Source organism: Bos indicus x Bos taurus, chromosome 4 (genome assembly GCF_003369695.1).
Source record: "Bos indicus x Bos taurus breed Angus x Brahman F1 hybrid chromosome 4, Bos_hybrid_MaternalHap_v2.0, whole genome shotgun sequence".
NCBI lineage: Eukaryota > Metazoa > Chordata > Mammalia > Artiodactyla > Bovidae > Bos > Bos indicus x Bos taurus.
The window spans coordinates 7,336,526-7,361,361 of NC_040079.1; the positions used below are offsets into that span (position 1 = coordinate 7,336,526).

General features: G+C 45.5%; 1 protein-coding gene and 5 non-coding genes across 8 annotated transcripts in view; 1 reads left to right on the forward strand and 5 right to left on the reverse strand.

The window, feature by feature from the left end:
• The window catches only part of ZNF746 (zinc finger protein 746), a 77,115-nt gene that overhangs the window by 25,597 nt on the left and 26,682 nt on the right, over nucleotides 1–24,836 (forward strand). The gene's annotated exons all lie outside the window — the stretch shown is intronic.
• Nucleotides 1,510–1,581, reverse strand: TRNAC-GCA. Its single transcript has one exon. It is a non-coding gene; the product is annotated as a tRNA-Cys (tRNA).
• TRNAC-GCA lies at nucleotides 5,615–5,686 on the reverse strand. The gene has a single exon. It is a non-coding gene; the product is annotated as a tRNA-Cys (tRNA).
• On the reverse strand, nucleotides 14,498–14,569 carry TRNAC-GCA. The gene has a single exon. It is a non-coding gene; the product is annotated as a tRNA-Cys (tRNA).
• On the reverse strand, nucleotides 15,885–15,956 carry TRNAC-GCA. The gene has a single exon. It is a non-coding gene; the product is annotated as a tRNA-Cys (tRNA).
• On the reverse strand, nucleotides 18,149–18,220 carry TRNAC-GCA. The gene has a single exon. It is a non-coding gene; the product is annotated as a tRNA-Cys (tRNA).

The window sequence follows — 24,836 nt, forward strand, 5'->3', positions numbered from 1 at the left end:
CTAAGACTTTGTGTTCCCAAGGCAGGGGGCCCAAGTTCGATTCCTGGTCGGGGAACTAGATCCCACATGCCACAGCTATGACTTGGTGCAGCCAAATAATTTTTTTTTAATTCAAAAGAAATGATCTTGCCAAAAAGTTTATATTTAAAAATATAGAGGACTTCCCTGGTGGTCCAGCAGTTAAGAATCCATCTGCCATTGCAGGGGACCCGGGTTTGATCCCTGGTCTGGGAAGATTCCACATGCTGCAGAGCAACTAAGCCCCAGTGTGTCAACTACTGAAGCCCACATCCCCTGGAGCCCATCCTCTGCAACAAGAGAAGCCACCGCAATGAGAAGCCCACACACCGAAATTAGAGAATAGCCCCCATTTGCCACAACTAGAGAAAGCCCATGCAGCAACAAAGACCCAGCATAGCCATAAATAAATAATTAAAAAAAAAAAAAGGAGTCCTTTGATTTCATGGCCAACCCTTCTGATTCACGAGGTCTGACCTGGAGCCTTGAACTTCATGTCCATGAAAGCACATCCTACTTTCTTAACTCACAGGCCTGTGTGTGACTGGCAGCCCAGCTGGGGCACTGTGGCCTCAGTCTAGTCCAGAGGCCCTCCATGACACAGCCATGGACTTCTACTGATGGCTTGGCCCTGGATGGCTGGCCGGGGGCAGAGGATGGTGCAGGAGGGGATGACAAGCAGGGATGTCTTCCAAGTGCAATCGAGCAGGGCTCCTGGGCTCAATAGACGCAGAGCAGCTCAGTGTCTGGAGGAGTGCTGGGTACAATCACAGAGGCCAGGGGTCTCCATTTGGCCAAAACAAAGAGATGAGCTTTTAAGGACAGCTGCGTCTTCCCTGTTCTTATTGTGATTCTGGCTTCCTTTCCCTGGCCAGAGCCGATCATGTGGCACAGAGGAGAGCGAGAAAAGAGGCAAGGAGGGTCAGGCAAGTCCTTCCGCCATCCCCTCGCTCCTTGGCTTCAATCCCACAGCCAAGAAGGATTGGCTGATCCTGTTCTTCCCCAGGCCCTGCTCTGTCTGGGTCTGTGAATCACAGCAGACCCAGTGGGAGCTTTAGGACCTGGGGACATGGACCCTCAGTCCAGGACCTCTGACCTGCAGCCCAGCGTGAGGGGCTCAGGAAGCTAATACAGAGGCTCCTGTCGGTTCAACTACTTCTGTGTCGTAACCCACATCGGGTGTGATGGAGACTCACCAGCCACCTCTGTGGAGAACGTGCGGATCTGTGGAAGGTTGAAATCTCTGGCTGGAGCTGAGGCAGAGCCAGAAGGGCTGGAGGAGGCAGGGATCTGTGCCTTGTGCACTTCCAGTTTCATACAAGTCAGCTGAAGGAGCACCTTTAAATTCAGATTGGGTCTGTACTTTCCCAGGAGTTGTGAATCAAAGGGTTCGAACGGCTTTGTCTTTCTTCCCCAGGTGTCCTGATCTGGGGAAGAGGGGTGCGGACAGGTAATGTCAGACCCACTCTGGGATTGAAAATGAGAAAAAGGAGGGGGCACCTGAATTTGAACCAGGGACCTCTTGATCTGCAGTCAAATGCTCTACCCCTGAGCTATACCCCCTGACCTGGTAGGAAGGTACAATTAACACCTTTTACTGTGTTGACATACCAGTATTCCATCTTGCTGGTTGAGATGTCCAGGTCAGCTCTGCTTTTTTGAACCCTGGCCTCCTAGCTGTCAGGGACCAGCCTTTGTTTCCCTGTCACTTCTATGTGCGTCTGGCTGGGGGCCCCCTGGTAGCCTGGTTGACCTTTACAGGTTGGGAAACATTTCAAATCCTCCAAATAATCCTCTTGGGTGCTAACAGGCACTGAGCATCTACTGTGTGTCAGGCGTGCTGGGATGACAATGTAAGTGTGACATGATGACATTGTCTTCTCCCACTTGAAAGACGTTCACAGCCTATGCCCAAGAGTTATTTAAAGACATAGAATAATCTTTATGAGAGTTCAAGTGAAAAGGCAGTTACAAAAGTGTGTCTGAGAAGAATTATAGGTGATTTCAACTTTTTGTGTGTTTTCTCTTTCAACTTTTCTATATTGAGCATGTTGCCATTGTAAAAAAAAAATGTTTCTTAGGAAAAATGATACTCTAGAAGAATGCCACTTGTAGGAATATATCCTTCAGAAATACTCATGAATGCACAGCGAGTGGTGGAGACCCACTGCAACCTCTTTCTGTATTAGCAGTGAACTGGAAACCACCTAATATCCAGTGACAGGGAGACAGGCTATAAACATTATGCTGCAGTCATAGGAATATGATGCAACAAGAAAGGATGAAATTGGTCCAGAGTGTGTCATGGAAAGATGCTTAACAATACCATTAAGTGAAAAAAACCAAATTGCATGACAAATGCGTGTATAGTAAGTTCATTTGGGCTTTTTAAAAAGCTACTGTGAGGACTTCCCTGGTGGTTCAGTGGTTGACTCCACACTCCCAATGCAGGAGACACAGGTTCAGGTTCGGGTCCAATCCTTGGTCAGGAAACAGAGTTCCTGCATCCATCCCCATGTAAGTGTCTGAGAACAATTAGAGGAAAGCTCAACTCTGAGGCTAGTTGAGCCTTGCAATACAGTAAGTCCTCTATATACGAACCTTCAAGTTTTGAACTTTCAAAGATGAGCACATGCATGCCAGCCCTGGTATACCAGCTGTTGTAGTTCCCTACTGTACTTTTCAAGGTACTGTACTATAAAATTAAAATGTTTTCTTTTTTGTTTGTTTTTTATGTACATATTACGTGTGTGAAAAGTATTATAAGCCTATTACAATGTAGTACTAGATAGTCGACTGTGTTAGTTGGGCACCCAGGCTAACTTAGCTGGACTCAGGAACAAATTGGATTTATGAACACGCTCTCTGAACGGAACTCATTTGTATGTAGGGGACTTACTGTAAATCGAAATGTGAATGGCAGTGTTTTCAAAGGCAGAGAAAGTTTTTCATATTCATTCTTGGAGCAAGGTATTCAAGGAAGGGCCTGGTCCCAGCTAAGTGATGAAATGATATACACAACTGACAAGGCCTCCCCCCAGCCAGAGGGAGACAGCTGGGGGTGGGGTGGGCCCTAGGGAGCCTCCTAAAGGGCAAGAGACAGGCAGATGCAACTGCCTCCCACTCAGAGCCTGCATGCTCAGTCCTGTCCGACTCTGATGGCTTGGTGGTTAAAAAAAAAAAAAATCCTCCTGCCAATGCAGGAGACTCAGGAGACTTGGGTCAGTCCTTGGGTCAAAAAGATCCCCTGGAGGACGTAATGGCAATTCACTCCAGCATTCTTGCCTGGAAGATTCCGCGGGCAAAAGAGCCTGACGGGCTACAGTCCAAGAGGCCGCAGAGTTGGACACGACTGAGCACACAGACCATTACATTATGGGAAAGGTTAAGAAGGAAGGAATCACCCCAGTCAATGGGGTTCCAGACTGAGCTCAGGGCTGCTGGGTCAGGTTGCAGGACCAAAAGGAGCGAAGAGGAGGCAAGACAGAGGTGGCCATCAGTGAGATAACCTTCACTCTCAGGAGGCATCCAGGGAGGGCAAGGACAGGAAAGGGACCAGCAACCAGATTCTAAGCCAAAAGTCCAAGCGCTTATGAACTGGAATAACAATCGCCACCTCCCTGAGGAAAAAAAAACTAATGTAAAAATTCAAGTCTCTTGTTAACAAAATCAATGAGCTTTAATGAAAGAGGAATTAAAGCACAGCCCTGAAAATTACAGTTTTGTTTTTACAGGCACGTATGCATGTGTTGATAAGATAACTCGTGTTGAACAGAATAGTTACAACACAGGAAGTTAGACAAAGAGCTATTTGCCAACTTATCAAGTTAGACAAAGTCTGGAGGAAAACTAGAGTTGGCCATGCTCTGTCTTAAATGGCTATTTCTCAATAGAAAGAGATTAAGACTTTCTCACAGTCAAATAGTTTTATTATGGGAGGCTATTTTTAGCCCATATAGACTTCTGTTGTTGTAGTTGTAAGAAAGGTCATAAAAGATGGTTAGTGTCAGGGATAATAAATTCAAATGACAAAATTCCCATGAACTGTACTTCTGAATTACATGCTAAGCTCTGAACCTACAGTGAATTCTCAGATCATCAACCAAAACGTTTGTTCTCCAAGCCAGAAAGTCATGGAGTTCTTTAGTTTTGAGATAGTTGATATAATTTACTGGTTCCTTCTGCAGACGTTTACTTGTAAAGCTTGAACAAGATATAAAATTGTCTTTAATAATTACAAGACCCAAACTTACACTTTCACATGTGGATTTTTCATCCTCCACGCACTCTCTGAGCCCCTCTCAGGGAGGGCTCATTCCCTGAGAACCATGGGTCCTGGTGGTTTGGCTTGGAAATAGATCAGTTCCACCTCGTCCCACAGAGAATGACTGGACTGAGACAGGGAAAAATTAAGGAAACCAAAAAATGCTGAAACAGCAATTGTTCCTGGAGGATGACTTTAAGGTCAAGTGACAAATGATACCCTTCAGAATGGAGGAACTCCAGAACACAAGATGCTGGGCAGACATATTGCAGGGAAGAAGCCAATTCTGACTCCATGTTGGAAACTGTTTCTTTGGTTTGTTTTTGGTTGCTTTTGTTATTATGCATGTGTGTGTGTGTGTGTGTGTGTGTGTGTGTGTTAGGACTTCAGTCACGTCCGACTCTGGACCCTATGAACTCAGGCTCTTCTGTCTATGGGATTCTCCAGGCAAGAATACTGGAGTGGATTACCATGACCTCTTCCAGGGGATCTTCCCGACCCAGGAATCGAACCTTTTCTGTCCCCTGCATTGGTGGGGTCTTTATCACTAGCGCCACCTGCAATCATACATAATAGCCTGCCTCAGAGAACCGTGCCCCTCTGCCTGACTGTAAACTAAAGTGCCTTTGCTCAGCTCCTAGAGTGATAATCTGATCCTGACCACCTTGTGAATAGCTACAAGAAAAAGAAGAGATTAATGCACCCCGCCAAAGGCTGGCCATTCCCAGAGATGTTTTTGAAGACTGAAAGGCTGAAGACCCTTTCACTTTACTTCTCCACTGCCTCTCCCTCTTTATTCTGCCTTTTGACTTTAGTTCTTCATTGCTTGTCTCCCTCTGACTCTGTAAAAGAACTTGGCATCCAGACCCTAACAAGATGGTTACTCTGAGACATTAGTCTGCCATCTTCTTGGTCAGCCGGCTTTCCAAATAAAATATTCCTTGCCTCAATAACTTGTCTCTTGGATTCACTTGGACTCAGTAACAGACAGAGCTGGGATAAGGGAACCACTCTGAGAAAGCTTCTGAAATCTCTGCTAAAGCTGGCTTCAACTTCGTTGCAGACTAGGAGCTTTGGGGAGAGTTTACCATACCTGGGCTCCACCTCATATACACTGATTTAATTGGTCCAGGGTGGGGCCTGGGAAATGGTACTTTTATAGACTCTTCAAGGGATTCCAATTTATACTCAAAGTTAAGAACTGCCAACTATCATAGTAAAGCTTCACAATTTTCTGGTTTTTTAAAAAAACAAAAACAAAAAACTTTACATTGACATCTAATAAGGAAGAAGTTGAAATGCTGTACCAAAAGGGAAAAGTTAAGAATAAGTAGGGGGCACCCAGATTTGAACTGGGGACCTCTTGATCTGCAGTCAAATGCTCTACCCCTGAGCTATACCCCCTTCTGTGATGATGTTGTGATAATTAATGTTGTTGTCTATCCAGCCACACCCAGACTACCTGTAAACCTGTGAGTTGCCACTTCAGGATGGACCTCTCTTGGAAACTGCAAAATCTGCTGCTTGCAAACTCATCAACCTGCTACAGAAAAGGCAGCCAGCTCTCTCCTCAAAAACCACACAGCCTGTGTCCCCGTCTCACCCAGCCCTGCCCCCAGCCTATAGCCCCAGGGTGTGGGCAGCAGCCTGGAGAAGCCTAGACATTGACTGCAAAATGGCCTTCAGAGTCAGATGACTGTGCCCATCACGGTGGGCACCTGAAGAACAGAAACTGGAGGCGAGGGAGGTATCTGTCCAAATTCACTACATGAGCATCTAACCCTCAGGGGCTGACACTCAGCTCAGGGAACTTTCTAGTAAACTCAGTCAAGGACACAGATGACCGTACCAACCTCTGTTTCTTCAGTTAATAGAGATGTGACCACGGAGAGTCACCACTCCTAGGAACAGGCAGAAGTAGGTGAAAGAAGCCAATCTAAAAAGGATACATCCTGTATGGTTCCAACTATATGACATTCTGAAAAAGGCAAAGCTATGGAAAGATCTTAATGAACCAGATAACCACGATGGTGTGATCACTCACCTAGAGCCAGACATCCTGGAGTGCAGTCAATTGGGCCTCAGGAAGCATCGGTACAAACAAAGCTAGTGGAGGTGATGGAATTCCAGCTGAGCTTTTTCAAATCCTGAAAGATGATGCGTGGAAGTGCTGCACTCAATATACCAACAAGTTTGGAAAACTCATCAGTGGCCACAGGACTGGAAAAGGTCAGTTTTCATTCCAATCCCAAAGAAAGGCAATGCCAAAGAATGTTCAAACTACCATACAATTGCATTCATCTCACACGCTAGCAAAGCATTGCTAAAAATTCACCAAGTTAGGCTTCAACAGTACATGAACCAAGAACTTCCAGATGTTCAAGCTGGACTTAGAAAAGGCAGAGGAACCAGAGATCAAATTGCCAACATCCCTTGGACCATACCAAAAGCAAGAGAGTTCCAGAAAAACATCCACTTTTGTTTCATTGATTATACTAAAGCCTTTGACTTTGTGGATCACAACAGTTGAGTTTAGTTCAGTCTCTGTCATGTCCAACTCTTTGTGACCCCATGGACTGCAGCATACCAGGCTTCCCTGTCCATCACCAGCTCCCAGAGCTTGCTCAAACTCATGTCCATCGACTTGGCAATGCTATCCAACCATCTCATCCTCTGTCATCCCCTTCTCCTCCTGACTTCAATCTTTCCCAGCATTAGGGTCTTTTCCACTGAGTCAGTTCTTCACATGTATTGTAGTTTCAGCATCAGCATCAGTCCTTCCAATGAACATTCAGGACTGATTTCCTTTAGGATTCACTGGTTTTCTCTCCTTGCAGTCCAAGGGACTCTCAAGAGTCTTCTCCAACACCATAGTTCAAAAGCATCAATTCTTCAGCCTTCAGCTTTGTTTATGGTCCAACTCTCACATCCATACATGACTACTGGAAAAACCATAGCTTTGACTAGATGGACCTTTGTTGGCAAAGTAATGTCTCTGCTTTTCAGTATGCTGTCTAGGCTGGTCATAACTTTTTTTCCAAGGAGCAAGTGTCTTTTAATTTCATGGCTGCAGTCACCATCTGCAGTGATTTTGGAGCCCCCCAAAATAAAGTCTGTCACTATTTTCATTGTTTCCCCATCTATTTGCCATGAAGTGATGGGACCAGATGCCATGATTTTAGCTTTCTGAATGTTGAGTTTTAAGCCAACTTTTTCACTCTCCTCTTTCACTTCCATCAAGAGGCTCTTTAGTTCTTCACTTTCTGCCATAAGGGTGGTATCATCTGTATATCTGAGGTTATGGATATGTCTCCGGCAATCTTGATTCTAGCTTGTGCTTCATCCAGCCCAGCATTTCCCATGATGTACTCTGAATATAAGTTAAATAAGCAGGGTGACAATATACAGCCTTGATGTACTCCTTTCCCAATTTGGAACCAGTCGGTTGTTCCATGTCCAGTTCTAACTGTTGCTTCTTGACCTGCATACAGATTTCTCAGGAGACAGGTAAGGTGGTCTGAGATTCCCATCTCTTGAAGAATTTTCCACAGTGTGTTGTGATCTACACAGTCAAAGGCTTTGGTGTAGTCAATAAAGCAGAAGTAGATGTTTTTCTGGAACCCTCTTGCTTTTGCTATGATCCAAGTTGTTGGCAATTTGATCTCTGGTTCCTCTGCCTTTTCTAAATCCAGCTTGAACATCTGGAAGTTCACAGTTCCATGTACTGTTGAAGCCTAACTTGGAGAATTTTTAGCAATGCTTTGCTAGCATGTCAGATGAGTACAATTGTGCGGTAGTTTGAACATTCTTTGGCATTGCCTTTCTTTGGGATTGGAATGAAAACTGACCTTTTCCAGTCCTGTGGCCATTACCGAGTTTTCCAAATTTGCTGGCATATTGAGTGCAGCACTTCCACAGCATCATCTTTCAGGATTTGAAATAGCTCAGCTGGAATTCCATCACCTCCACTAGCTTTATTTGTAGCGATGCTTCCTAAGGTCCACTTGACTTCACTTTCAAGGATGTCTGGCTCTAGGTGAGTGATCACACCATCGTGGTTGTCTGGGTCATGAAGATCTTTTTTGTATAGTTCTTCTGTGTATTCTTAGCACCTGTTCTTAACATCTTCTGCTTCTGTTAGATCCATACCATTTCTGTCCTTTATTGAGCCCATCTTTGCATGAAATGTTCCCTTGGTATCTCTAATCTTCTTGAAGAGATCTCTCGTCTTACCCATTCTATTTTTTCCCTCTACTTCTTTGCATTGATCACTTAAGAAGGCTTTCTTATCTCTTCTTGCTGTTCTTTGGAACTGTGCATTCAAATGGGTCTATCTTTCCTTTTCTCTGTTTCCTTTCACTTTTCTTCTCTCAGCTGTTTGTACGGCCTCTTCAGACAACCATTTTGCCTTTTTGCATTTCTTTTTCTTGGGGATGGTCTTGATTACTGTGTCCTGAAGGATGTCACAAACCTCAGTCCATAGTTCTTCAGGCACTCTGTCTATCAGATCTAATCCCTTGAATGTATTTGCTTCCACTGTATAATCATAAGAAATTTGATTTAGGCCTTACCTGAATGGTTTAGTAGTATTCCCTACTTTCTTCAATTTAAGTCTGAATTTTGCAATAAGGAGTTCATGATCTGAGCCACAGTCAGCTCCCGGTCTTGTTTTTGCTGACTATATAGAGCTTCACCATCTTTGGATGCAAAGAATATAATCAATCTGATTTTGGTATTGACCATCTGGAGATGTCCATATGTAGAGTCTTCTGTTGTGTTGTTGGAAGAGAGTGATTTCCATGACCAGTGTGTTCTGTTGGCAAAACTCTGTTAGCCTTTGCCCTACTTCATTCTGTACTCCAAGGCCAAATTTGCCTGTTACTCCAGGTATCTCTTGACTTTCTACTTTTGCATTCCAATCCTGTATAATGAAAAGAACATCTTTTTTGGGTTTTAGTTATAGAAGGTCTTGGAGGTCTTCATAGAACCGTTCAACTCCAGCTTCTTCAGCATTAATGGTCAGGGCATAGACTTGGATTACTGTGATATTGAATGGTTTGCCTTGGAAATGAACAGAGATGATTCTGTCATTTTTGAGATTGCACCCAAGTACTGCATTTTGGACTCTTTTCTTGACTATAAGGGCTACTCCACTTCTTCTAAGGGATTCTTTCCCACAGTAGTAGATATAATGGTCATCTGAGTTAAATTCACCCATTCCAGTCCATTTTAGTTTGCTGATTCCTAACATGTTGATGCTCACTCTTGCCATCTTCTGTTTGACCACTTCCATTTTACCTTGATTCATGGACCTAACATTCCAGGTTCCTATGCAATATTGATCTTTACAGAATTGGACTTTACTTCCATCACCAGTCACATCCACAACTGGGCATTGTTTTTGCTTTGGCTCTGTCTCTTCGTTCTTTATGGAGTTATTTCTATACTCATCTCCAGTAGCATATTGGGTACCTACCAACCTGGGAGTTCATCTTTCAGTGTCCTATATTTTTGCCTTTTCATACTGTTCATGGGGTTCTCAAGGCAAGAATAATGAAATGGTTTGCAAGTGGATCATAACACACTGTGGAAAATTCTTCAAGAGATGGGAATCCCAGACCACCTTACCTATCTCCTGAGAAATCTGTATGCAAGTCAAGAAGCAACAGTTAGAACTGGACATGGAACAACAGACTGGTTCCAGATTGGGAAAGGAGTACATCAAGGCTAAATATTGTCATCCTGGTTATTTAATTTCTATGCAGAGTACATCATGGGAAATGCTGGGCTGGATGAAGCACAAGCTGGGATCAAGATTGCTGGGAGAAATGTCAATAAGCTCGGATATGCAGATGACACCACCCTTATGGCAGAAAGTGAAGAACTAAAGAGCCTCTTGATGAAAGTGAAAGAGGAGAGTGAAAAAGTTAGCTTAAAACTCAACATTCAGAAAACTAAGATCATGGCATCTGGTCCCATCACTTCATGGCAAATAGATGGGGAAACAGTGGAAACAGTGACAGACTTTATTTTGGGGGGCTCCAAAATCACTGCAGATGGTGACTGCAGCCATGAAATTAAAAGACACTTGCTCCTTGAAATGGAGAAGGCAATGGAAGCCCACTCCAGTACTCTTTCCTGGAAAATCCCATGGACAGAGGAGCCTGGTGGGTCCTAAGCTAAGAGTCAGACATGACTGAGCGACTTCACTTTCACTTTTCACTTTCGTGCATTGGAGAAGGAAATGGCAACCCACTCCAGTGTTCTTGCCTGGAGAATCCCAGGGATGGGGGAGCCTGGTGGGCTGCCGTCTATGGGGTCGCACAGAGTTGGACATGATTGAAGTGACTTAGCAGCAGCTCCTTGAAAGATACGCTATGATAAACCTAGACAGCGTATTGAAAAGCAGAGATGTTATTTTGCCAACAAAGGTCCATATGTTCAATAGTTTTTCCAGAAGTCACGTATGGATGTCAGAGTTGGACCATAAAGAAAGCTGAGCACCGAAGAGTTGATGCTTTTGAACTGTGGTGTTGTTGAAGGAAAGGGGACCCCTTACAGGGCCCAAAACTGGGTTCTTGTCTAACACTTGGAAATGAATTGTCCGAGGAGACACATGTGCTGACAAAGCAAGAGATTTTATTGGGAAAGGGCACCTGGGTGGAGAGCAGGAGGGTAAGGGAACCCAGGAGAACAGCTCTGTCACATGGCTTGCTGTCTCGGGTTTTATGATGATGAATTAGTTTCCAGGTTGTCTTTAGCCAATCCTTCTGACTCAGAGTCCTTCCTGTTGGTGCACGCCTTGTTCAGCCAAGATGGATGCCAGAGAGAAGGATTCTAGGAGGTGGTCGGACAGGTGGTGTCTCCTTTTGACCTTTCCCAAACTCTTCTGGTTGGTGGAGGCTTACCAGGACCTCCTGTTGTAAAACAGCTCATGCAAACGGTTACTGTGGTGCCTGGCCAGGGTGGGCGGTTTCAATCAGTGTGCTTCCCCTAACAGTGTTGGAGAAGACTCTTGAGAGTTCCTTGGACTGCAAGGAGAGAAAACCAGTGAATCCTAAAGGAAATCAGTCCTGAATAATCACTGGAAGGACTGATGCTGAGGCTGAAACTCCAATACTTTGGCCATCTGATAGGAAGAACCCTGCTCCTGGGAAAGATTGAAGGCAGGAGGAGAAGGGGACGACAGAGGATGAGATGGCTGGATGGCGTCACTTACTCAAAGAACATGAGTTTTAGCAAGCTCCAGGAGTTGGTGATGGACAGGAAGGCCTGGCATGCTGCAGTCCATGGGGTCGCAAAGAGTCAGACACGACTGAGCGACTGAATGTAATGTAGTGTAAGGTGGCTGAGTAGATTTAGGAATCCCCTAGATCATGAATGGACCTAAGCTAACATAAATCTAAGACCAAGAAATGCTGCTGGAGAAGAACCACATTCTACCAGAGGCTCTGTGATCTGTGGGCAAATGTGTAAGATGAACTCACTTTGATTGGCCCCCTCCATCTCCACGCCAGGGAGCGGGTAAACTTTCTTTGCTGCAAGCTGTCTCTCCCACCTTTGGAATCTCTCCCTCTCACCCATCAGCTTCCCCTTTGAGGCCTTGACACCCCAGCAACTACTTCCCCTCCTCTTGAGGTTAGGAGATAGATGGGCTCCACGTTGGACATTTACCATCAGCCAGCCTCCTCTTTGCATTTCCTGAGATAAGAGATAGGTGGGCTTTAGTTGAGGAATTTACAATCAGCCCTCTGTTGACTGGTAAGTAGCCAGTCTTAGTCTCTTGTAAACACCTCAAGGGAATAATTATGACAAGGACAAAGAGAAGAAAAAATTCCTGAGTAAAAGATAAGGGGACACTCCACATGCTCAGAGAGACTTGGAGTCAAAAGTCAGAGGATAATTCCAGGCCAGAATGAGTCTTGTTCCTCCCAGAAGCCTTCACTTTGAGATCCATCTTGGCTAAGGTGTGCACACCCCAGGGGAAGGTCCTGAGACAAATTAACCAGGGGGGAATAAGGCACGGGAAGACAAAGACTCACAGAACTGCCCCCTTATAAAGGATTTAAACTTCCCAAAGGCGTAACTCTCTCTCTGAGCTTGCCCATCTCCTTTCAGCATGTACTTTTCTTTTCAATAAATTTTTTACTTTACTCGTTTCCTTCTGCCTCCTTGCCTGAATTCGTCTTGACTAGGCAGACACTACTAGGGACCTTAGCCCTAACTGCTGGCTCCTCTGGCCCAGTTTTAGGACTCCCAGTCTGGGAAACTAAGACCCTGCTTCCAACCACTGCTCACAGCGCTTGCTGCAAGCTGCCATTTATGCTGCACGTGTCTGACGCTGGGAAGATTGAAGGCAAAAGGAGAAGGGGCGGGCAGAGGATGAGATGGTTAGATAGCACCACTGACTCAGTGGACATGAATCTGAGCACACTTTAGGAGATAGTGAAGGACAGGGGAGCTCGGAGTGTTACAGTCCACGGGGTTGCAGAGTCAGTTAGTTAGTGACCGAACAACAACAAATATATGTACCATTCATGTCGATGGGCATTTAGGTTGCTTCCCTGTCTTACCTATTGTAAATAGTGCTGCAGTGAACAATCAACATTGAGGGGCATCTTTTTAAAAAATCTTTTATGTTGTATTGGGATATAGCTGATTAACAATGTTGTGATCGCATGTATTGTTTTGAATTAGAGTTTTCTCAGGACACATGCCTAGGAGCAGGACTGCAGGATCGTATGGTAACTGTCTTTTTAGTTTTGATTTACCTTTTTCTAATAATTAGTGACATTGAGTATCTTTCCCTGTGCCTGCTGTCTTCTTTGGAGAAATGCCTATGTAGATCTTCACCCATTTTTTTTTTGAGTTTTTTTTTTTTTAACATTAAGCTGTATGAGTTGTTTGTATACTTTGGAAATTAATCTCTTGTCTATTGTATCTTTTGCAAACATTTTCTCCCATTCGGTGAGTTGTCTTTTCATTTTGTTTATTATGGTTTCCTTTGCTGTACAAAAGCTTTTAAATTTAATTAGGTCTCATTTGTTTTATTTTTGTTTTTATGTCCATTACTCTAGGAGACCAGTCCAAAAAAATATCTCTGCAATTTATGTCAAGCAGTGTTCTGCCTATGTTTTCCTTTAGGAGTTTTATAGTATTTGGTTTTGCGTTTAGGTCTTTAATCCATTTATAGTTTATTTTTGTATGTGGTGTTAGAGAATGTTCTGATTTTACTCTTTTTCATGTAGCTGTCCAGTTTTCCCAGCACCACTTATTGAAGAGACTGTCTTTTCCCCATTGTAGACTCTTGCCTCCTGTGTTGCAGAGTAACTGACTGTAGACGCCTGAGTTTATTTCTGGGCTCTCTATCCTGTTGCATTGATCTACATTTGTGCCTTTGTTGACCACCTTTGTGCCAGTCCCAGAACCAGGGACCTCTTGATCTGCAGTCAAATGCTCTACCCCTGAGCTATCCCCCCAGGAACACCAGCACATTCTGAGGAACACCTTTCATCCGTGTGGTGACACTAAACTCTACAAAATTAAGTTATAGATCTCCTTCAGGACTGACTTTCTGGAAGCTGCCAGACCTGGCTCCTAGTAAGACATCTTCCATCCAGTCTACAACTTTTCAGGCCTCAGTTGGTGTGTTGGGTCATCAACAAGGAGAAAGGGAGAGCAGGTGCCTGATGAACCCCCAACCCACTTCCGATCGCCTTGCTTTAGCCCAAGAGCTGCCCAAAGGTCTCCATAACTGCCCACACACCCCTCCCTGGGCTCCTGGCCCCTTGTTCCCATAGGTCTGACCCTACCCCCACCCCCACCCCCACTCTGCTGTGCCAAACTGTTTTGGATGAGGGTGGTAATTTAGGGTTACCATTTATTGTCTGTTCTTGGGAAGTCAGCTGTATCTACAACTTTCTAGCCTGCCCTAAAAACACCCATCAGTCTGTATCGGGGGCCTTGCCTTCTCTTTGAGGATCCAACAGAGCTGGAGAAATGAGAAACACACAGAAGAAGAAAACGCAGATGCCACAAGGAGGCGGGATACCTGGAGTGTTAGTGCAGGAAGACACAGGAAGGGGTGTCCACCCAGGCTGCTCCTGTATTAGTGCCGACCTGGAGCTTCCTGTTTCAAGGAGGATCCGAACTGGTGGAAAAATGAAGAAAAATGGAACGAGTAACAGTCTCCATGAATGAAAAATCCAATATGGCAGGGGGCACCTGGATTTGAACCAGGGACCTCTTGATCTGCAGTCAAATGCTCTACCCCTGAGCTATACCCCCTTACTTATTATAGGTGTCTAATAATCACCTTTCACCTTCATAGTCACACCCAGGACTCATGTAACATACTGGAAGTTTCTATTGGTTTCTAGGAAGCTGGTAAGACCAGCAACTTATTCCTCCACAAGCTCAGCCCATAGAGGTCTCCCTCCCAGGCCCTGGAGTCCCACAACCCTACCCCTTCACATGCCTGCATCTCCCCCTTCTCCTCCATGTGTGGTGACAGCAGCAGCCTGGAGAAGCATGGACATCTATTGCTGGAAGGGCCTTTAGAATTTGTCTTTCTCTTATTCTGCACTACAAAACAGCAAGTCGAAGAGATCCTGCCAATCTCTTGGGAGACACATGCAGTACCACCAGAAGGTGTCTCTTCAGCCTGTGTATCTGTGCATTAAACCTGGGGGTGCTGGTGGGGACACTGGGGAGGCTGGTGAACTTCTTAGTCCCTAACCTGTATCTTTTTTATTTTCCTAAAGCTAGTGGTAACCTCATGCCTCTTAGGCAAATATTTTATATAACTAAGCAACTTGCAGCTACAATTATATTACCGTTAGTTGCTCAGTTGTGTCTGACTCTTTGGGACCTCATGAACTATAGCCCTCCAGGCTCCTCTGTCCGTGGGATTCTCCAGGGAAGAATACTGGAGTGGGCTGCCATGCCCTCCTCTAGGGGATCTTCATGACCCAGGGATCAAACCCGGGTCTCCTCCATTGCAGGTGGATTCTTTACCATCTGAGCCACAGGGAAGCCCACAATTATATTATTGGTGGTTATTATTATTCCCTCGCTTTGGAAGAGAAAACCTGTCAGACAGTATGATTTTCGCTTTTAACTATTGTGCTGCAGTCCATGGGGTCGCAAAGAGTCGGACAGGACTGAGCAACTGAACAACAAATTGTTGATGAAGAAATGGAGAGGAAGAGTGGAGGGAGAGGACCCGGAATTTCAAGTGGAATAAACAGGGCAGTGAAGTCTGTGAACTAGCTAGATGCGCCCCCAGGTGGTCATGATGTGAGTTTATTGACCTGAAATAACAGGAAGATCCCCTGGAGGAGGGCATGGCAACCCACTCCAGTATTCTTGCCTGGAGAATCCCATGGGCAGAGGAGCCTGGTGGGCTACAGTCCACAGGGTCACAAAAGTCAGACACAACTGAAGCAACTTAGCATGCATGCATGCAAGAGCTTCCTCGGGAGACAACCGGCCCACTGTATACAAGCTGCCACTGTGAATAACTGAGCATCCATTAGAACAGAATGGAAACCACTGCCTTTGCCAGCTTTCCTCCAATATTCCATAAAAAGTCCAGTGTAGTAGGGGGCACCCGGATTTGAACCGGGGACCTCTTGATCTGCAGTCAAATGCTCTACCCCTGAGCTATACCCCCTTACTTGTTATGGGTGTCTAATAACCACCTTTCATGCTTCCCCAGTGGCTCAGCAGTAAAGAATCCACCTGCAAGGCAGGGGACTCGGGTTTGATCACTGGGTCGGGAAGATCCCCTGAAGGAGAGCATGGCAACCCACTCCAGTATTCTTGCCTAGAGAATTCCATGGACAGAGGAGCCTGGTGAGCTACAGTCCACGGGGTCACACAACTGAAGAGACTTATCACTCATACAACCACCTTTCACCTTCATGGTCACACCCAGGACTCCTGTAACACACTGAAAGTTTCTACTTATTTCTGGAGAGCTGGTAAGATTGGCAACCTATTCCTATCAAACTCAAACGGAAGCAGTCACCTGGATCATCTTCCTGAGAAAACATGTTGGAGCCCACTCACCCCTGCCCCCCGACCACGGGCCCTGTGAGTCTTTGCTGCTCGGGCTGAAAGCCAACGTCCACAGTACATTTCCAGGGTCCCTGTTAAAGGCAGGTGACTGAGGTTCTGATGGAAAAGTAGCCTGGGGCGTGGCACGGATCGCATGACTGAAAGTGGATTGCAGCCCCTACTGTGTAGCCGCCAGTCACCGTCCGCATGCTCCCTCAACAGTGCCCATCACTGCCACCACTGCCCTTTCTTTAGTCTCCGCTCTGTGCAGACCCTGCTGAAGCAGCTCAGGATGGAGCGACTGGAGCCCCGAGGACCTCCTATAAGCACCTCACTGTGATTGGTTACAAGGGGAGCATAGGAGAGGCATCAAAGCTCCCAGCTCCCCGCCACGGCGGTGCATGTGCGCGGTGAAGGGGGGATGAACCCGCAGGAAAGGTGACGTCTGCAAGGCTCTAAGGTAAGTGTTAATGGGCATCCAGTCAGCCCTGGAGAAGTTCACCTGGGGCTGCAAGAAGCTAGAGAGGCTTTCTGGCAAAGACCTAAACTATCCGACCTCTCCTCCATCCTACGAAGACTCATTCCACGGGACCAGAGGCTAAAAAAAGACGTTTTTTTCAATCACAGAAAATTAACTGAAAGGGAGTTGTTGGAAGGTGGAGAGACCAAATCACATCCTCTGAACTGAGAAGGAACTTTAAGAATGAAAAAAGAAGCAGATGACTCCATAAAGTACAAATACGAAAGTTTATTGTGGATGACCTGCACGGGTAGGACCTGGCGGACAACGATCCAGCATCATTCAGAGTGGCGCCCTGCGCCGCTGATGGGGTACCAGGAGAATTATAGGGACCAAAGCTGAAGACAATCTGACCACCACAGGAGGAAGACATCCACACTGATGGGAACCAGGGTTTTGTCCTCCCCCATGGGGATCTCATGACCAGAACTCATGACCAGGATCAGCAAAAGGCACTCTTCTGCGGTTTATCTCAGATGGAAGCAAGGGTAAAAGCTGATGGAGAATTTATCTGTCTTGGACACATTCCTTATAAGTGGGCTAAAGGAGGGGAGGGGATAAGACTGCCGGCCTGAGATGGAGCTGAGAAAATGGGGTCCCTGTGGTTCAACCCCACAGGCCCTTCCCTTGTTATAACTGTAATCTCAGCAGCACCTTTTTTTTACTTTCCATCAGCCCATGAGGACAACTCCACTGTGAACTAAACCCATTCCCTCTCCTTCGCCCGAGCGTGGACCCCCTCCAGCCTGGCGGCCCTGAAGCTTCTCCCCAGCCTTCAATTCATGCCAAGTCCTCTAAAGCGACTGCCGTTCTCCGAGAAGGGCTTTCAGGATGATCGAGTACAGGAGCTGCTAAATGAGGCCCCAGAAAAAGAAATCATCTCTGATGTTTCTGTGATGTGAGTGGATGAAAGGAAGTTTCAGCATGGAACTGAAAGGAAGTTTCAGAAAGGAACATCAGGAGATGTTTTACTGTTGAAAACAGCCGATCAAAACCTGAATCTCTGGAGACAGGCCTAGAGGGGGATGTATATGTTTATATGTTTCCGGGTAGTTCTAGTGCTCAGATGAGCCTGGAGTCCCCGTGGTCTAGGATAGAATCATCTTGCTGGTTCTGGGACTTTCCATTGCCCCAGCCCAGGAGATGAGCTCGACAGCTTCCTTTCTACTTTACCAACTCCTTTGCCACCATCTCCTTTACCAACTGTTGCACCCCTCAATCTGCCCACCGAGAAAAGCCCACCTGAAGGTGTAATTTGGTGTGGGTACTAAAATAAGACTTACTTGAGGGGGCACCTGGATTTGAACCAGGGACCTCTTGATCTGCAGTCAAATGCTCTACCCCTGAGCTATACCCCCTTGCTTATAAGTGGTAGCTAATAAATACTTTCTCACCTGTGTTGAAATGCCCACACCCCCTGTGCACTGAAATTTCTACCGATTCTCAGAAAGTTCTGAAGATATGGAAATTTTGCCTGACAGGAAATTCGCACCTTTTGGCCCTCCTCTTCCCCATAGACCTCCCTCCCAATTTTAGCCCCCAGAAACCGCTACTCACAATTTTGCAGTCTCATTTTTCTTGGTACTACCGTGAAGGCACCAGCTGGAAAAATCACTGCTAAGCGCTGCCCCTCCTTTGCCTTCCTCCCTTTCCTCAGCAGCTCCATCTACCAACTTGCCCCCAGCTCGATTTCCATCTTCCCCACCTTCACCCCAGTCCTGAGGGGTGGACTGGGGGGCTCTGTTGCCCATCTCAGCCTTTCCCCTCTTCTTTCCTCTCATTGCAGCTATGTCTTGACTTTCGGCAAGATCTTGACTATTTTTTGATCCTCCAACTCCCCCTTCTGGACTTTTACTTCAGGATAAATTGTGTAAGGCCCTATAATTCCCTTGTTCAGTAATACTTAGGGTGATTTTGCTTCTCAGATGAATACTGACTGGCACATCTCACTGGGTTTATTTTTTTCACTTTTTCGTTCATGTATAAAATGTACAGAAAATGCATAAATCATAGGTGTTCCACTTTATGAATAATAATAAAAAATACACCATGTAATCTCACATCCAGATCAAGAAATAAAACATGACTCGGGGAGAATGGAAATGAGATGTAAGGGCTAGAGTAGAGAATTGGTCCTTCCTGAGTGTACACTTTTATATAGCTTCAAATTTGAATCATTTTAATGTTTTATTACATTTCCAAAAAAAAAAAAAAACTTAAGTATGGAAAGACGAACCTGAAAATATAAACAAAACCCAGAAACCCAATGGTATGTCACACTGATAATTTGACCACAAAGAAGAAAGTACATTCAGTGGTATATATACTAAGGGGAAAAAGAGATACTGAATTTTACTTAGAAGTAAAGTTGTTTCACTTTACTTGATGTGAGAGTTGGACTATAAAGAAAGCTGAGCGCTGAAGAATGGATGCTTTTGACTGTAGTGTTGGAGAAGACTCTTGAGAGTCCCTTGGACTGCAAGGAGATCCAACCAGTCCATTCTGAAGGAAATCAGTCCTGAATATTCATTGGAAGGATGCTGAAGCTGAAACTCCAATACTTTGGCCACCTGATGTGAAGAACTGACTCATTGGAAAAGACGCTGATGCTGCGAAAGATTGAAGGCAGGAGGAGAAGGGGACGACAGAGGATGAGATGGCTGGATGGCATCACTGTCTTGATGGACACAGTTTGAGCAAGTTTTGGAAGTTGGTGATGGACAGGGAAGCCTGGCGTGCTTCAGTTCACGGGGTCACAAAGAGTCGGACACGACTGAGCGACTGAACTGAAAATTGTTTGGTATAACTTACAAAACCTATGTTTTTGAGCAAATGAATAAAGTTTTGATATTTGGGGGAACCAGGGTTCTAATCCTGAGACAGGAGATACAAATATGGAACAGAGACAGGCAAGGAAGAACGGTGGAGCTGGACTGGAATTGTAAGTAGCTATGTGAACACACGTGTGCACGGTGCATGCACACACTCACACGCAAGTACACACAGACACTTCCTAACTCTGCTCTCTGAAGAGCACTAGAAACATCTCAGTTGCAGTGAGTGTGCCTGATGCCCGTATTGTAGTTATTAAATACCATTAAAAAGAGCCAGAAACTTGGAGATCTGGCTGATTCCAGGGCCGGGGAAAAAACCTAAAAGGTGAACTATGGAACGTTTCATGCTAGAAAGTAGGAGAGTGCCCCGAAACCAATGGGGACACGTCAACAGAGCACAGGGCCAGCTTGAAGAGGCTCACCACCAGCTAAATTTGGGACAAGTTGAGCATCAAAACAAACAGAGGAATGTGTTATAGCTCACTGGGGCTTTCCAGCCATTGCTAGTGGTAAAGAACCTGTCTGCCAGTGCAGGAGACATACGAGATGTGGGTTTGAACCCTGGGTCGGGAAGATCCCCTGAGAAGGGCATGGCGACCCACTCCAGTATTCCTGCCTGGAGAATCCCATGGACAGAAGAGCCTGGCAGGCAACGGTCCACAGGGTTGCAAAGAGTCGGACACGACTGTAGTGACTTAGCACACACACACGAACGTTTTAACTCATTAAAGAATCCATAAATCCACGTTACTGAGGTTTTTAAAACTTTTTTAGGTAGAGAAAGGAAAGCTTTACAAAAACCTTTACCAACAAGTCAATTAATAAAGGTAAAAAGCAGGATCGAAATACAAAATCATCAATTTATGACCATCATTGTAAAAACTTAGATAAGAATCATTAACAGATGCTTAATTTGTTAGATGAAGAATATCAGGGAACAGGATACAGAAAAATCTGCTAAACACTACTTCAATTCATTATCCAAATTCAACTTCATCAATAATGTAACAAAGTAACATCATTTCCCTTTTTTTTAATTAAAAAAATTTTTTTCATCATTTCCTTTTGATGTGAGGCACAAAAGACATAATATCACTTGTGTGGTCATTTTGCTAAGATACTGAACTTTAAATAATGAGGGGACTTCCTTGGGGGTCCGGTAGTTAAGAAGCCACCGGCCAATGCAGGGGACACAGGTTCAGTCCCTGGTCCGGGAAGATCCCACACGCCTCGGAGCAACTAAGCCAGTGCTCCATGTCTACTGAGCTTGCGCACGTAAAACCCGTGCTCTGCAACAAGAGAAGCCACTGCAACGGGAAGCCCGTGCACCACCCTGAAGCATAGACCCCACTTGCCGCAACTAGAGAAAGCCTGGGCCCAGCAATGAAGACCCAGTGCAGCCAAAAAGAAATTAAAAATTTTAAGTCCATCTAAGGATGACTTGAGGTGTAACACACAAATTTTACATCTGTTCTATGTTTATCAGCATTCGTTTCAAAGTATTTTCTAATTTCTGTGAGTTCTTGAGAAGAGTGTCATAATCTACCATTCCCCATGCTTCAGACTTTCTGTTCCTGTCTGGAATGTTCCTTGCCCCCCACCCTTTGTCTGCTTAGCAAATCCCTACTGACCCTGTATGCTCTAAGAAACCGCCCTGCGCTCGCAGGAAGGACCTAGCACACCTCCTGCGAGAGACGGAATGTCTCCACGTCCATCGTGCAGCTTCAGCCGGACCAGTGTCAGTGGAGCAAACCTCCTTCGTGCTTATTTTCTGGAACAATCATCATCTCAGATGTTCTCCTTTATGCAAATGAATCCATGAATTGTCCCAGGTTTTTCTACTTTGAGGGTCCAAATTACATTACCCAGACGATCTCTTAGCACCAGAAAGTGACATAAAAATTCTTTGTTATACTGAAAACCTGGGAGTTTTGTTTACAAAATGTGGTCGTCTTGACTATATACTCTCCAGGCTGACGACCTTCAGGTACTCAGTATGGGCTTGTTGACTAAGTGCTACTAAGGTTTGCCCCTCGCCAAGCTAGAAAGGACTCGGTGTCCCTATAAAACACTCCTAATTTCATCTGACTAGCCTTTGATGTGACAGGCTTCACCTTGAAAGCCAGAGGCGGCATTATTCTCATTACAAGGTCATCAAAAATGGCTGACTCAAAGGTCAGCCTTATAAAACTTCAACGTCACTTGTAAATATGAGTCATAATCTGAGGAATAAGCTTGTTTCTCTTATAACTAATAATGTCATTGCTGGGATAGGCCATGATCTGCACAGTAAGTGCTCCTTAATGTACATGGTGAGAAATGTTTGTTTTTTGTTTTTTAACTGAAACACTATTCCCAAAAGCTGTGGGGAATTTAGTTATGGGGAAATTCAATAACCTTAGCCATTCTTTAAAATAAACCTGAAAACAAACTCTGATGCTTGTATGAAAATATGTCTGGATTTCTCCACATCTGGGGTTTGCTTAAAGTAAAACCCACCTAAGGGTTGTCCTTGACAGCTCAGTGGTAAAGAATCCATGTGCGAGATGCAGGAGATGAGGGTTCGATCCCTGGGTTGGAAGGATCTCCTGGAGAAGGGCATGGCAACCCGCTCCAAGATTCTTGCCTGGAGAATCCCATGCACAGAGGAGCCTGGTGGGCTGCAGTCCATGGCGTCTCAAAAGAGTTGGACACGACTGAGCACACACACAAGACCCCCTGAAATCCTTTTGCTGTTCTTCTCACCTTTACTGGCTCAAGGTGACCTCACCTCTGCTCAGGGGGTGATCCAGGCCTAGAGGCTTTGCCTTTGCTGAGGGAGCCTGGAATCCCCTGGGGTTCGATCCTTCATTCTTGAGGCTCATAGCTCTGATCCCAGGGAAGATGCAGGAACCCTGGGATGAGTCAGTGTCTAAGCTGTTGTCAGGTACTGACATCCTCAGTGTAGGCAAGCTGACACCTGCGTATAGAAATAACTGAGGCCATGGAAGGTTCTAGAAAGCATGAGGCGCAGTCATGGATGCCAGGGCACTGAAGCATCCCCAAACATCGGCCGCATGCCCACCTTGCCCCCGGCTCTCTAAAGCCACACCAGGGACTCCCTCCAGGTTGGCTGAGGGTGATGCCATCACCGGGGAAACTGAGCCTCCCTGGAGCTGTGCTGCTCAGACTAAGGCAAGGAGGGAGGCCCAGACTGAAGGTGGGGAGGAGCGAAGGAGGCTACAGGAAGCACTGAATCACCAACCTTCTTCAGTGGTTCATATGGCAAACAATGTTTAAAAATTCAAACAATCATAGGAGTGTTACAGAGCGACTACAAGATTTATTAGTTCAGTTCAGTCACTCAGTCGTGTCCAACTCTTTGCGACACCATGGACCGCAGCACGCCAGGCCTCCCTGTCCATCACCAACTCCCAGAACCTACTCAAAGTCATGTCCCTTGCGTCGGTGATGCCATCCAACCATCTCATCCTCTGTCATCCTTTCCCAGCATCAGGTTATTTTCCACTGAGTCAGTCCTTTGCATCAGGTGGCCAAACGATTGGAGTTTCAACTTCAGCATCAGTCCTTCCAATGAATATTCAGGACTGATTTCCTTTAGGATGGACTGATTGGATCTCCTTGCAGTTCATGGCACTCTCAAGAGTCTTCTCCAACACCACAGCTCAAAAGCATCAATTCTTGAGCACTTGACTTTCTTTATAGTCCAACTCTCACATCCATACATGACTACTGGAAAAACCATAGCCTTAACCTTTGTTGGCAAAGTAATGTCTCTGCTTTTTAACATGCTGTCTAGGTTGGATCATTAAAGCATGGCCACTCCATACAACTTCCGGTTTGCTGAGGGCTTTTCAGGCAGTGCCCAGACCCATAGGACACACACAGTCTTGTGTCCAGCCTTGAGCACCATGGTGTCAAACATTTGTGAAGTGCTGGTCTCCAGTCTGTTCAGTCCTTTGTATCCCACTCCTGCTATGCTTGGTCAGAACTCACCTCACTTCACACTTGGACTCTTGCAGTAGCAGCCACCTGACCAATGTTACATCCCTCTCGACCCCTCCTGCCCGTCACCTTCAGGGACATCTCCATGTCAGCACCATGACCAGCTTATTCCCTGCTTGACCGCAGTTATCCGACCCAGCACCCCCCACCCCCAGAATAAAGTCTGTAAAGCTTGCTATAATACGACTCAGTCTATTTTCCTTTGTGACTCAAAGTCCTAACTGATCATGTTCCTTCTCCAAAATGCGCTTTGTACCCTCTGGCCCCCCTTTTTCCTATGCTGTTGCCCAGCTCACATCTCTGCTACCATCCTCTGGTCTGGAATGCTCTCTGATGATTAACATCCTTCAAGATCCAGTTCAAACATTATCTACTTTACAAGGTTGACTCTGAAGAAAAAGAAAAAAATATATACATATATATATATATATATATATATTTACTATATGTGTGTGCACATGCATGCATACATCCACACACACATACACTTTCTTACCAGTTGTGTGCAAGGCTGTCTACCAGTCTTGAGGAATACAAAGAGGAGCAAGTCACTGTCCTTGCCCAGAGATGTACCCAGTGCAAAGGGCCAGAGTAGGAGACGAGGACTGACACTGGATGAGGCTCACAAACTCTATAGGCTGTTCATGCCCACAACTCCCTTTGGAGGAAGGTAATCCATGGTAGATCAGGTGGTCTGGTATTCCCATCTCTTTCAGAATTTTCCACAGTTCATTGTGATCCACACCGTCAAAGGCTTTGGCATAGTCAATAAAGCAGAAATAGATGTTTTTCTGGAACTCTCTTGCTTTTTCTATGATCCAGCGGATGTTGGCAATTTGATCTCTGGTTCCTCTGCCTTTTCTAAAACCAGCTTGAACATCAGGAAGTTCACGGTTCACATATTGCTGAAGCCTGGCTTGGAGAATTTTGAGCATGACTTTACTAGCATGTGAGATGAGTGCAATTGTGCGGTAGTTTGAGCATTCTTTGGCATTGCCTTTCTTTGGGATTGGAATGAAAACTGACCTTTTCCAGTCCTGTGGCCACTGCTGAGTTTTCCAAATTTGCTGGCATATTAAGTGCAGCACTTTCACAGCATCATCTTTTAGGATTTGAAAGAGCTCAACTGGAATTC